At 40.7% G+C, this 14547-nt stretch overlaps 1 protein-coding gene across 7 annotated transcripts in view; it reads left to right on the top strand.

Moving 5' to 3' along the window:
- Positions 1-14547, top strand: part of capn15 (calpain 15) — a 305948-nt gene that overhangs the window by 184154 nt on the left and 107247 nt on the right. Inside the window, exon 1 of one of the 7 annotated variants that reach the window (XM_043711455.1) lies at positions 79-156. The exons of the other annotated variants lie outside the window; for them this stretch is intronic. The gene's annotated coding sequence lies outside the window, so the exon portion shown is untranslated. Of the gene's footprint in view, positions 1-78; positions 157-14547 lie in introns of those variants that run through there. 7 annotated transcript variants of the gene reach the window in all.

Below are 14547 nucleotides of genomic sequence, written 5' to 3' on the forward strand. Positions count from 1 at the left end.
ATCGCTTCAGCACAGTATCCATAATCCCGGCTCAAAGGCCAGCAACACCTCCGGGTACTTTCTGCTACTGTTAACTAATGGTAAAGCAAAAGGATTGCAACACCTTGACTACAGACAATGTGTTTCATTTCTACTCCACCCAGTGCTAAGTACAAGGTGAGACCGGTTCCAAGAAATGGAACAGTTGTGAATGACTTTGCTTATGAATGATTTGTGGTGCAATATAAGACCATGAGGCATAGAATAGGAAGTAGGCCATTCAGTCCATCAAGTTTGATCAAACATTCGATGAGATATGACTGATCTGATCATCTTCAACTTTAATTTCTTGCCTTTACCCCATAACCCTTGATGAAAGTTTACTAATTAAATATTTGTCAATCTCAGTCTTGGATATACTTAACAACCCTGCCTCAACAGCCCTCTGCATAAAGAATTTCACAAGTTCCCTATGCTTAGAAAGAAGAATTCCCTCCTTTCCTCTGTTTTACATGTGCAACACCTTTATTCTGAGATTATACCTCTAGGCCTCAACTCTCCCACAAGGGAAACAACCTTTCCTCATCTACCTTGTCAATCCCCCTAAGAATCTTGTATATTTCAATAAGGTTACCTCTCATTCTGCTAAATCCCAATCTACTCAACCTCTGATCAGATATAGTCCTTCCATACTTGGTATCAGCTTAGTGAACCCTTACTGGACTGCCCCCAATGCTACTATAACTTTCCTGAGATAAAGGGCACAAAACTGCTCACAGTATTCCATTTGTATCTTGCGTAGATTTAGCAAGAACCTCCCACTAATATGCTCCATTCCTTTTGAAATAAAGTCTACCATTCCATTTGCCTTCCTGATTACTTGCTGAACTCTGCTGTTTTTTGTGATTCATAGATGAGGATTCCCACATCCCTTTGTACTGTAGCTTTCTGCGATCTTCCTCTGTTTAAATACTATTCAGCTCCTCCATTATTCCTGCCACATTTCATTTTCCCACATTATATTTCATTTGCCAAGACTTTCCGCACTCACTTAACCTGTCTATATCACTCTGCAGACACAGCCCTTGCCATTCTACCTATTTTATGTCATCTGCAAACTTGATTATAGTGCATTCACTTTCCTCATCCAAGTCATTGATATGTACTGAAATAATTGTGCCCCCAGCATGATTCCTGTGGCACATCATTTGTTAAAGGTTGCCATCCTGAAAATGTCCCCCTCAATCCAACTTACTATCTTCTATTTATTAACCAGTCCTCTATCTTTGCTAATATATTATCTCCAATGCCAAGGGCTCTTATCAAATCAATATCAAATGTTTAGTGACAAGTTCCCAGAAAGTTGATTATTCCCTTGTACAGCCTTTAGTAATCCACTGGTTGTTCTTAGAGATTTCCTATGATTGTACAGGGTCTCATTCCACAACTAGGACATCATGGGACAGTCTATTTTGCAGGCCCCCTTTCCAATCATCATTGCCCCCTATGGATCACCACCTTGATTATGTGCTCTGATGATCCCTTGAACATATCCTTAGTAAACACCATCCCTCTGGTAGAGCCACCAATAGTGACAACTTTGTCAGAGGGAGGTGTCAGACAAAGTGTGGCCCAGAAATTCCTCAGTGGATGAACAGACCAAGGAAGACCAGGCATCTCACCAGGCAAGGGTGGAAGATGACTTTGGTGATAAGATGATCCTGGTCACTGTGGTTAAATATCTATCTAACATTTAACTACCAAGCTGTCCAGATCATGACAATACTTGTGTCCCAAAGTCTCCACATTAAATAAAACCACATATGGACTTCTACCAGGGTCCATTTATCTGGGGCATACCAAATCTTGTGGTGATGGGCAATGGAGACAGCCATGAACCTGGTAGGCAGCATCCATGGAACAGGAGATTCGACGTTTCGGGCACAGGCCCTTCTTCAGGCCTATGCCCGAAACATCGAATCTCCTGTTCCCTAGATGCTGCCTTACCTGCTGTGCTGTTCCAGCAATAAAGTTTCAACTTTGATCTCCAGCATCTGCAGACCTCACTTTCTCCATGAACCTGGTAGGCCCTAGTCAAGAGCATGCACATAGATAACAGATGCATAAAGTTTGTTAACACCTGTGTTGGAACAGAGGTAGGAAGTAGGCCATTCAGTCCATTGAGTCTGATCCATCATTCAATGAGATCATAACTGACCTGATAATCCTCAACTTCAATTTACTGCCTTTTAGGCAGCAGCATTTTGACTTAACGCAGTGCAAATGGGTGGGACTAGAAAGGGTGCCTGCAAAATAGGCTGTCCCACTCTGTCCTAGCTGGGGAATGAGACCCTGTGCAATCATCACTTTTGCAGTCAAAGAAAGAAACCGTTAGATTTTGCAACTTGAGACATTGGAACACTTATTGATAATCTTAAGGTTGACAATCCGGAATGAAGAACTACAATTGTGTCACGTGAACTAAGACAATTTAGTTTTAATATTGCTTGGAAGACTTACGTTTTGAAGAATTGCGGAAATTGGATTTATTTCAAGTTTTGTGAACATACCTGGAATGGTTTCTTTAAAAGAGGTCATTGAAAGTTCACTGGATAGCGAAATGTTTTTTAACAAAGAATCCTGTAGATTGTACAATTGGTAATAACTGTTTGCTGTAGACCTTCACTGGGGCTGTTTTTGAAGAGTGACAGGTTGGAAGAGGTTTTTTTATATTACTTGGCTCAGTTGTAGAGAAACCTACTTAGAACTAGCTATGTTGGTGGAAAGCCTGCAAAGAACAAGCTGCTCGGCTGATCTCTCTTGCTTCTGAAAAGAAACCCCTCTTGTTGAGTTCTGGGTGAAACCTATTTATTCTTTTGAAAAGCTGATGGAAAGAACATCTTACGATTGTACTTCCTGAGCAAGCTATGTCAGCAAGACTTCAGAAACAATCTTGTATGATTGGTGACATAATCGCATATTCTAGAAAACCAGAGCACTAGACTTTGGAACATCCTGCACTTTGTTTCTGCATTTAAGAAACACCCATTCGCCAAGATGTTTATTTTCTCTTAGAAAGTCAATCTCTGCACAAAAATCCTTTTTCCCTGTCTTTTCCTTAAGAGTATTTGTGTGCGTTTTCAGATATTTAGAGGATTGAACATTTCTACTTCAATAACATTGATCATGTGTGTTGACCAATTATTTTACTATCATTGAATGTTTTGTTTTGAAATAAGCAAATAATTGTGTTTATCAAGAAACCTTATTGTTATTTCAAACTTGTTATAAGTGAGGTAATTAGTTAGTCATCTTGGTTATAAATAATTTTTTTTGTGTTATGACCCATGGAGTGGTGGAATTACAGCGACAATACACTCCTCCAATCTTGGTCGTAACAACATTACCACCTGAGACCTGTCCTTTGAGGGACAGGCAGTTGAAGGAGCAAACCAGAAAATATACCTAATGGAAAGGAAAGGCTGACAGCAGTCCTCTTGATTATGGAGTTTGTTTTGTCATCTGAAATGTGATCTGGATGAACTATCAGAACTCGTCAGTTGTACATATGAAAGGTTCATGATATATCACCCACAGCTTAGCCATGATTAATAGGACACTGTGGTCATTGTTTATGTCCTGAACTTTGACTCCGATAAAGATGTAAAGGAAAAGTTCTAGTCTTGCATTCCAAAAGAAGAAAAGATCATCCTTCTGAGGATTTCAAAGCTGAGGTTGGCTAAGTCTCTGAATGGAACAGGACCATTGGGCAGAACTGGGTGGGGAAAAAAACCAATGCAAATGGTGTCCTCCTGCTAACAAAGTGTGGGGCTTAGCTGTGCACACTAAGAAGCACCCCCTTTCACCAGACCAAATACAAAATCGAATGGAAGCTTGCTAGATAAAAGCATTTGTGCGTTCTGATTTATGCCATTGTTCAGGTCAGAAATCTAAGCGATATCTGTATCACTCGATCTGTGTTGCCTGATGTGTACAGATTATTGACTTTGTTCAACCGACGATGAACATCCAACTAGCATCTTGAACAGTTCCTCAACTGTGAATCCACAATGGCAGCCAAAACTGTCCAGGTATCCTGCAATATCCTATGGTTGAATCCATGGCTGAGCCACCATCAGTTGGTGAGTGACAACAGGCAGTCAAAGGATGGAAAATGGTATAGCTTTTAGCCCAGATGGTATTTCAGCTGAGATCTAAACTTTTGTTTACATCATGTCTCCATGTACTCTGTCTATGGATTTGAGAAAGAAATGAACTCTTTCCCCCCCACACCTCCCTGACTTAAGGAATGTGACAATTGTAACTGTCTTCAAGAAGGGAGATAAATCATGCTGTGAAAACTATAGAAGTATTTTCATCTAGACAATAGCAGGGGAAGTTCCTGACATACATACTCCCAAATTGCTTAATATGTGTGGTTGACCAAATCATTGAGGCCTTGAACCTTTCTAAGAAATCTTTTATATTGTTTCTGTTGCCAGATATATCCAAGAAAATGTCAGGGAGTACACTATTGGCTCGTCATTTCAAACAGTAACTTGAACAAATTTATCACCAAGCTCTGTGGATTATGCTCCAAAGGCTCAGAGATCCTACAGTTGTTTAATGACATCCAGTCCCTGTACACCTCCATCCCCCATCACGAAGGACTCAAAGCATAAAGTTTCAACTAATGATATTACTGTCTTGAGTAGGAGGTCTGAAGCAGACATCATCAAAATCTGGATCATGGTGGCTGATGCACCTCATTAAAGATCAAGTTGCTGTCTGGTGTCAGTATTAAATTCTGCCAAAATGGAAAATCATGAAATAAATGGGAAACCTCCGTTTCAAAACTAAACTGACCATCATAGATATACTTGCCACAAAAACAGAACACCTGAGGAAGGGTCACTGAACCCGAAACGTTAATTCTTATTTCTGTCCACTGATGCTGCCAGACCTGCTGAGTCTTTCCAGCAACTTCTGTATTTGTTTCTGATTTCCAACATCTGCAATTCTTTCGGTTTTTATAAAGATGTACTTGACCTTGAATTTGAAGATAACTGTTGTATCATGGCCCACTCTGTACCAGATTTACAGGTCACTCTCAATTACTTCAGTTCTGCACAACAGAAATTTGACCTGTACTTGAATGGTAGCAAAGCAAACCTTGTTTATCAGCACAAACTTGACAAGCCCAGTATTCCAACTTACATATACATTGAAGTTTAGATCCTGGGAATATGTTGAGAACTTCTATACTTTGACAGTCACATCTCTCAAAAGTCCAGCATTGACGACTGGTTCCTACACCAGTTGGTTGTGCAAGCTCAACCTTCTACAAACTGTAGCAGAGACTGTTTGAGGTCTATGACCTCGACAAAATTCCTGGTGTACCACACCACGGTGCTGTGCTGAGACCTGGACTATGCATCAATGACACAAAAATCAGTAATGCCTTCACCATAACCTCTGGATTCAATAGCAAGGAGGTAACGCCAGAGTCCTTTTAGAAACCAACTTCACAATATTCAGGCAAAGCTCCAACAAAATCAACTTTAATCATCTGGACATTGTGCCCAGATGACTGAAAAGCATCTCCCCTGCTAGAACCCTTTTTTCCTTCACATTCAACTGGCTATCATTTGAGGAGAGGATAAAGAAAATATTTCAAAGACACTCAGAAGTGTGATAGCATTGCCCTTTATGGCTGAGAGGAATGAGCTTCCAACTGTTAGAAGTGGTGGCAAATTGTCCATCAAGCTACATCGCACTGTGAGTCACACCATCTTAATGACCAGGCAGAGAGGTGTTAGAGAAGTAAAGAAAAAGCAACAAACTCTGCACTCTGTATTCTACTATTTTATGGGGCAGCCTGCCTCACATGCCCAAAGATCTTTAGATTGGCCTGTTCAGTCACATGAAGACCCATAGCAGAAATGCATAAATCGGAATATACATCACCCTTAAATCAAGGAAGAGCTGATGATGCCAACATGATTATTATCTTTAGACCAAAGCTGTGCTTGCAGATATAACAATTTGCATCAGCTTATTCAACTTCATTTGATGTGACAGCCAGCTGAAGTACTGCTGTTAATCCACTGACATCTCTTGGTTTCTTTCATTCTGGGCTCTTACACGTCCCTGATTGTAATGGGTCCATCATTGGTGGCTGTGTCTTCAGCTGCAAAAGCATCAGCTCTGGAATTTCTTCTCTAAACTTATGCACCTGTCCACCTCTCTCCTTTAAAACACTTCTTAAAACCCACCTAACTTGCCTGAATATCTCCATATGTGGTGTCAAATTAGAGGGTCCTGTGAGCATATCCACTGAAAATATTTGGAGACAATTTGACTGGCTAGATGCACTTGCTGTATAAATGTATTAATGTGATCTTTAGTATTCCACATAAATCGCAACAGGCCAGGCTGAGGTGTAATACATATACATTTTTGCATATTCATATCTCTAAATATCTAAAGGTGTTCTAACCTCATTTATTTAGTGTGTTTGTGCACACATGTAGTTCTGGGAGCTTCAATCCTGAAAATTAATTGATGTTGTAAGTTAATGGTTTTTAGCAAATGGAATAATATAGTTACACTTCTGTAATTGCTTACTTTTGTTTAATCAAAACGATTTAAAAGGGTCACTAATATAATTCCTGCTTCAGATCTTATCCACTTCCTTTAGACCTGTTTATGAAGCCACTGCTGTCATTACTTTTTAAACAAAGCTATAGGTTACAATTTCCATATGACAGTTAATTACATGACTGTCCTTCAGACGAGCTAAGTTAAGGTACTGCCTTTTTTTATTCATCCTTTGGATATGGTACGGCCAATATTTATTGCCGATCGCTAATTGTCCTTGAGCAGATGCTGTTGAATCACCTGCTTAAAATTTAGAGACTTGCTAGCCTGTTTCAGAGGGTATTTAAGAGTCAACTGCACTGCTGTCTCATGGACCAGGTCAGGTAAGCAGAGTAGATTTCCTTCTTTGAAAAACATTTGGAAGTCAGATGGATTTTTTAATGAAATGCATGGTCACTAGTTCTGATTTCATATAACTTTTTATTGTACTGATTCTATTTACTTTATTTTTCTGAAGTATTTAATTAATTTAAATTATTCACATGTCATTGGGATGTGAACAGATTTCCAAATCATTAGTGTTAAGCAGGCAATGGTAATGTCACTGGAATAATAATCCAGAATCTCAGGCTAATGTTTTGAGGGCATGGATTTAAATCTCAACATGATTTTTAAATAAAATCTGCAATCAAAATCTGGACTAATGGTGACCATGTGACCACTGTTAATTGTCATAAAAACACATCAGTTTCACCAAAGTCCCCTCAGGAGCAAAATCTGCCATCTCTTCCTGATCTGGCCTACATATAAATCCAGACCACAACATGTAGTTGACTCTTAACTGCCTTCTGGGGCTTTCAACAAGCCATTCAGTTTATTGAATTGACCCAAGGCTTTCAAAATAAAAGAAATGAAACCATTGAGACCATCTGGTATTAACCTGGGCACAAGAAGCAACAGCAGCATACATAGCCTATCAATCCTGAAAAGTCCTGCTTACCAATATCTCTGAGCTTGTGCCAAAATTAGGAGAGTTGTCCAAAAGGTGTGTTGGGCAACAGCAGGAAATGGTCATTCTCTTAAAATCCTAACCAACAGAAAACATCCCAGACACCAGCAACACTGCATTGGTAGACAGTCAGGAAGAATTGCCTTGAGAGTTCTCAGCATCAACTCTGGAGCCACTGAAATCTTAAGTCATGGGTGAAACAAGGGCGGAGAAATCTCTAATTAACAACCACTGCCCCTCCTCCATGTTGAACGCTTTTGGAGGAAGCACTGAGGACAGCAAGAGCACAGAATGTACTTTGGATTGGGCATTTGAATGTCCATTACCAAGAGTGTCTAGTTAGTACCACTATTAACCAATCTGGCTGATTCCTAAAGAACAAAACTGCTAGATCGATGTGTGGAAAGTGGTGAGGAAATGAATAAGAAGAAAATGTCTACTGACTGATAATTGCCAAATAAAATCCACACAACAGAAGTGCCAGCTAATGATCATCATTAACATGAGGGAATCTAAGCATTACCCTTTTCATTACCATTACAGAGTCTCCCATGATCAACTCACTGGCAGGGGTTACCATTGGCCACAAATTGGACTGGAACTGCCATATAAGTAGTATGGATCCAAAAGCAGGTCTGAGGCTAGGAATTCTATGACAAGTACCTCTGCTCCCGTCATTCCTGGCCATCATCTACAAGGCGCAAGTGAGGACTGTGATGGAATATTCTGCACTTCTCTGGATGAGCATAGCTTCAACACTCAGGAGGTTTGTTGCCATCAAGGACAAAGCAGACAAGCAGGAGCCTGGGAGAATGCAACAAACCAGGCAGCATCAGCAGATGGAGAAGTTAACGTTTTGGGTGGAACCCTTCTTCAGGACTTGGGATGGGTCTAGGGGGAACTGTAGATAAAGGGGGTGGTGAGGGCAGGGTGGTGAAGTGAGGATACATCAAGACAGGCAGAGGGTATGACCTAGTTGCTCAAATCCAGTAGATGGCTGGGAGGAGTGGGACGGCCTGCAAAGGGAGTCGGAAGGGAAGGAAGGTTATTTGAAATTGGAAAACTCATTGTTCAGTCCTCCAGGCTGTAGGCTGCCCAGGCGGAAAATGAGGTGTTGTTCCTCCAATTTGCAGTTTTGTTCTTTGTGGCATTGGAGGAGGCTAAGGATGATCATGTTGGAAAGGGAGTGGGAAGGGGAATTAAAATGGATGGTGACTGGGAGGTCCAGTTGGCCCCTGCAGGCATGGCTGAGATGCTCGGTGAAATGTCGACTTCTGCACCTCCTAAAGCTGCCTGGCTTACTGTATTGTTATGGTCCTGCCTGTCTACTTTGGATTCCAGCATCTGCAGTTTCTTTGTCTCTAATAAAAGACGAAGCAGCCTGCCTGATGGGTACTCCATCCACCACCTTCACCACCAGTTGGAAGGAGTGTTACTAAGATAGGCAATGCTCTGCAGTTACTCACTGAGGCTCCTCTGGTAGCACCTTCCAAACCTATGACCTTTACCATCTAGACGTACAAGAGCAGCAAGTGCATGGGAACACTACATTTTCCAAGTTCTCCTCCAAACCCCAAACCAACCTGATTTAAATCTGCATTATCGTTCCTTCAGTGTCACTTTGTGAATATCCTGGAACTTGCTCCCTAACAGCACGACAGCTGCAGTGGTTCAAGAAGGTAGCTCACCCCAATTTCTCGAGGGCAAGCAGGGTTGGCCAGTAAATGCTGGTCTAGCCATTGTCAACTATAGGCCATGAGCAAATTAAAAAACAATCCAAGTCCTGCTGTTGGGATTACCAGCTCTGCAATATAATCACAGTGCTATTGTACACTCCTCAGGCTGCTCACTTGGCAGTAGAAATCTCGTGTCACTATTTATAAAATGGGAAGTTCTCCAGTGTCCTGGCAAACATTCTGTCCTCTCCTAATAATACCAAAGAATAGAATAGCTGCTCATTTAATAATTGGTTCAGGAATTTTCCTGTGTACAAAATGTCTGCTGCACTTTTCTCCATAAGTAAATTATTTACATGAAGCAATTTGAAACATTTGAGAGTGGTGGTGAGGTGCACTATTTCTCTTCAGTTGATAATTTCTCCGCTAGCAAAAATAAGGAATTATAACTATCCAACATCTGAGCAAGATTTTAGACATTTGGAATCAGAGGGAAACTCCCTCCATTTGAGAGTGTTCACCTTCCAGAAAATATTCAGTTTCCAGTTAAGTTTTATTGACTGCAGTGCAACGTTCAGTATTGGCTGTTAGAGAAAATCACTGTAATTAATACTACATCATTAAAACGTTTGCTTCTCTCCATGGATTTTAGCAAGACATTTTACAAAATCTCACATAGTATACTGTTCAGAACAGCAAAATTAAATAGTCATGGGTCTTCTGGCAAGTTGGATCTAAAACCGGCACATTGGCAGGAAGTAATATCTACTAGCGGGTAATTTTGAAATTGGAAGGCTGCTGCCAATGGAGTTTCACAGGGGTCAGTGCTAGGCGTCTCGTTTTTCTTGGTGCATATCAATTATTTAGTAGTAATCATGCTTCCTAAAAGTTTGTTGATGGTTCAAAAGTTTGTCATGTCGTTGAATACAAGGACACAAACCATAGGCTGCTAAAAGATATGAACAGGCAGGTCAGGTAGTCAGCAAAGGGAGATAGAACTGTATAAAACAATAGGCCACGGCTAGAATACCATGTACAGTGCTGGTCATCACATTACAGGAAGAATATGATCACACTGGAAAGAGTGAAGTTGTAAACTTAGAAGCATGGGGTGAAGAATGGAGAATCTCAGCTATAAAGAAAGATGGGAAAGACTGGAGTCACGTTCTTTGCAACAGAACTGAAAGGTGATTTAAGTGGTGTATAAAATAATATGGCCCACAGAGAATGGATAGGAAAGACTTGACCCTTCTGCAGGGAGGTCTCTAACCAGAGTCTCAGATTTAAAAATAGGATTCGAGAAGAATCACTGCTTGAAAGAGTGGCAGGGGCAGAAGACCTTATCACTTAATTATTCAAATATGCACTTGTGCTGCTGCAAAAGTAGCAAATGATTTGACTAGTTGGTTTGCTTTTTCCTTAGACTTGAAATCTGCCAATCTTGATTAATGTGACAAGTTCACTTTAGTATTGCTACAGACTGAGACAGGGCAGTAACTCAGCAACCACTGAATGAGGGGAATTTTAAAAAGTGTTTCATTGCTGGTTTGTGCCTTCTGTCTTGGCTCCACTACATTGTTTTAACTTCTCCCTGCAAGCTTCCAAATTGGACAAAATTGAGAAAGTGTTCCAAGACATATGGCAGAAGAGGACACTCAGCAGCCCATAATTTTTAACTGGTCCATCTTGTTATTCCTGCATTACAACAGCAGCTCGACAACTGGGCATGTTTGGCCCTGACATCCAGAAATTAAACACAGCATTTTAGTGAGTCTGATAGTACATGCAGCAGGCAAGTGGCTATCAGACCTTGATGTTAATAATCAGCTCATTATGAAGTATCTGAGCCTGTACACTGCAATGCAAAGTGTCTGTGCTTTATCAAACTTAATAAGTAAACTCAATCCGGCAGCTAATCAGAGCCTCAGGCACTGATTTATCTCCAAGTTTTTCTTCAGTTGCAGTAGCCCATTGGAATTTTACAATCGTCCAAAAGACATGATGTTCTTTTTATAAACACTGGGATAATGTACACTGCTATATATAGTATTTCAACAGACTTTGACTTAATAGTGGAAATCTGACCATATTTTTGAGAATATCTGATTGAATGTTGCATCTAAAATCCATCCTAATTGAAAAGACTTTGTGGTCAAATAGTGGCGACTCAAATTCAAAGATTTTGGGTGAATGTAACATTCCGTAGATTCCGGTAATACACATCAAAGTCTATTATACTTCTCAGCTTTTGAAAGATCTGCAGAACAGAAAGCTGTGCATTTGAAGTTTCTTCTTGGTGAAATTGGTAGGCTTATTCTGTGGGTTGGTGTTAGGATGGGTGAAAGGATAGTAAAAGCAATTTCCAAATCACTTCCCACCCTCTGACTGCATTCCTGTCTTTTGAATTAACAGACCTTTAGTTGTGTTCTTTAGATATACAAGGAGCTTAAAATATGTGAATAAAACCAAAACACTGCAGATGCTGCAAATCTGAAACAAACACAGAACGCTGGAGAAACTCAGCAGGTCTGGCAGCACCTGTGGAGAGAGAAGCAAGAGTTTTAATGTCTTAAGTCTGGTATGATGAAACGTTAACACTGTTTCTGTCTCCACGGATGCTGCCAGACCTACTGAGTTTCTCCAACATCCTCTGAACTGGAAGGTGGTAGGGCAGTGATTGCAGTAGAAGCACCCCAAAAGTTTCTGGTGCTCAGAATCCTAAGATTTTTAATTAGAGTATACTTCAGCATGGTGTGTGTCACTGTGACAAGCCACCCAAACATTGACAGTAATTGAAGTCCTACAGTGGCTGATGATCCTACAGCACTGACCACTGCCCTCTCCCTGCAGAAATATTATGCTGGACTCCAGCATTAACAGACTCTGATTCCTGAGCCATGATCTATTCAGAAAGTGCAAAATCCTCTATCCTCTGTGCACTTATTTCTTCAGTATATTTTTTGTGTCCAAAGTTTATGAATTTAGAAAGGGTCTTTGTAATACTAATGTTGCCTTTTTCTTATATAAAGTAGAAAACTCTTCTTTCAGCAATTTTAGATATTTGCAAATTAATTACAATGCTTGATTACAATTAATTACAACACATCAAGGATAGGTTGAGTGTTTGCAATATGGGATGAAGTTGCAGTTATGCAATACACTCAAACAAATAAATAGAGTAGGTAATTCAGCCACTTGAGCCTGCACTGTAATTAAGAATTGACTGTAGTTTCAAATCTACATATATTTCACTTGTTTACTAAGAATCTATCCACTTTTGCCTTAAAAATATTCAAAGAGTCTGATTCCATCTTATTTTCCGGAAGACATTTCTAAGAAATCATGTCCCTGAGAGAACAAAAAAAAACTTCACCTCATCTCTGTATAAAATGGGCAACCTTAGTTTTAAACAGTGACCCTTACTTCTAGATTGTTGCCTAAGAGGACACATCCTCTCTACATCTTTTTCAAAACCTCTCAGGATTTCCTATGTTTTAGTCAATAATGGCATACATTAAGAAAATAGTCCATGTCTCACAGCAAAGATAACATTCTAGTGAGAAAGAAGAATTCTTGGAAGGGGATAAGCCAACCATCGTTAACCAAGGAAGTGTACTGTCTTGTCTTTAAGCAGACCAGGTAGGGGTTTGTGGTTATCACAAATTTCTGTCCATTGGTGGAACTTCCTGATTCTAAATACGACCACCAATCCTCCTTTCTGCTGGGTGTATTCAAGCTCTGCATTAGCCAAAGTCCTGGATGCTTAAGCTATTGGGTGTTCCTCTCCATTGGGCCACCTATAAACTAATACCACCCCAATGCTATATGGGGAGGCATTGCACTGCAATATCAGGCCTTTCTTGAGATCAGAAGGTACCAAAACATTAGAGGATGATAACGGTTTCTTTCCTTGATTGAAGGCTAAAGCCCATCAGTGAAACCATTTCCAAGACTGATCCTTTTTTTTCGGAGTTGATGTAATGGTGCCAAGTTAAGTATGAACTTCCCATAGTAATTGACCAGTCCAAGAAATGGCCTAAGCTGCCGAACAGACATAGGAGCTGGAGCAACTTTGTTCACCCTCACTTTATCTTTCAACAGGTGTAACCCAGTCTTGTCAACTCTGTAGCCCAAATAAGCCACAGAGGGGATTGGAGTGCACGTTTTCCCTTCTCAAGCATACACTTGCCTTGGAAAAATGCCTTAAGATGATATTCGACATCTGTAAATGTTCCTTCTTGTATTAGTTTTCCTGTTATCAGGATATCATCTAGGTAAATAGCTACCTGAGGTAGACCTTGCTAAATGTTCTCCATCATCCACTGAAAAATTGAACAGGCTGATGATGCTCCAAATGGCAGTCTCGTATATTGGAACAAGCCCTTATGAGCATTAATTGTAACATAATTCTGGGAATCCTGGTCTAATCACAACTGCAAATAAGGTTCATGTCCAGCTTTGAAGGAAAGCCCTCTGCCAGCATTGCACATAAATGCTGGATCTGAGAGAATTGTATATTTATCCAGCTGTGAAACGTGGTTTAAAATCCCCAGAAAAGGCAAACTGACCCATCAGACTTAGAGTCATAGAGTCATAGAGATGTATAGCATGGAAACAGACCCTTCGGTCCAACCCGTCCATGCCGACCAGATATCCCAACCCAATCTAGTCCCAGCTGCCAGCACCTGGCACATATCCCTCCAAACCCTTCCTATTCATATACCCATCCAAATGCCTCTTAAATGTTGCAATTGTACCAACCTCCACCACATCCTCTGGCAGCTGATTCCATTCACGTACCACCCTCTGCATGAAAAGGTTGCTCCTTAGGTCTCTTTTATATCTTTCCCCTCTCAGCCTAGACCCATGCCCTCTAGTTCTGGACTCCCCGATCCCAGGGAAAAGATTTTGTCTATTTATCCTATCCATGCCCTTCATAATTTTGTAAACCTCTATAAGGTCACCCCTCAGCCTCCGACGCTCCAGGGAAAACAGCCCCAGCCTGTTCAGCCTCTCCTTGTAGCTAGCTCAGAATCTCCAACCCTGGCAACATCCTTGTAAATCTTTTCTGAACCCTTTCAAGTTTCACAACATCTTTCCGATAGGAAGGAGACCAGAATTGCACGCAATATTCCAACAGTGGCCTGACCAATGTCCTGTACAGCCGCAACATGACCTCCCAACTCCTGTACTCAATACTCTGACCAACAAAGGAAAGCATACCAAACGCCTTCTTCACTATCCTAGCTACCTGCAACTCCACTTTCAAGGAGCTATGAACCT

The sequence above is a fragment of the Chiloscyllium plagiosum genome, chromosome 21 (assembly GCF_004010195.1).
Source record: "Chiloscyllium plagiosum isolate BGI_BamShark_2017 chromosome 21, ASM401019v2, whole genome shotgun sequence".
NCBI classification, from domain to species: domain Eukaryota; kingdom Metazoa; phylum Chordata; class Chondrichthyes; order Orectolobiformes; family Hemiscylliidae; genus Chiloscyllium; species Chiloscyllium plagiosum.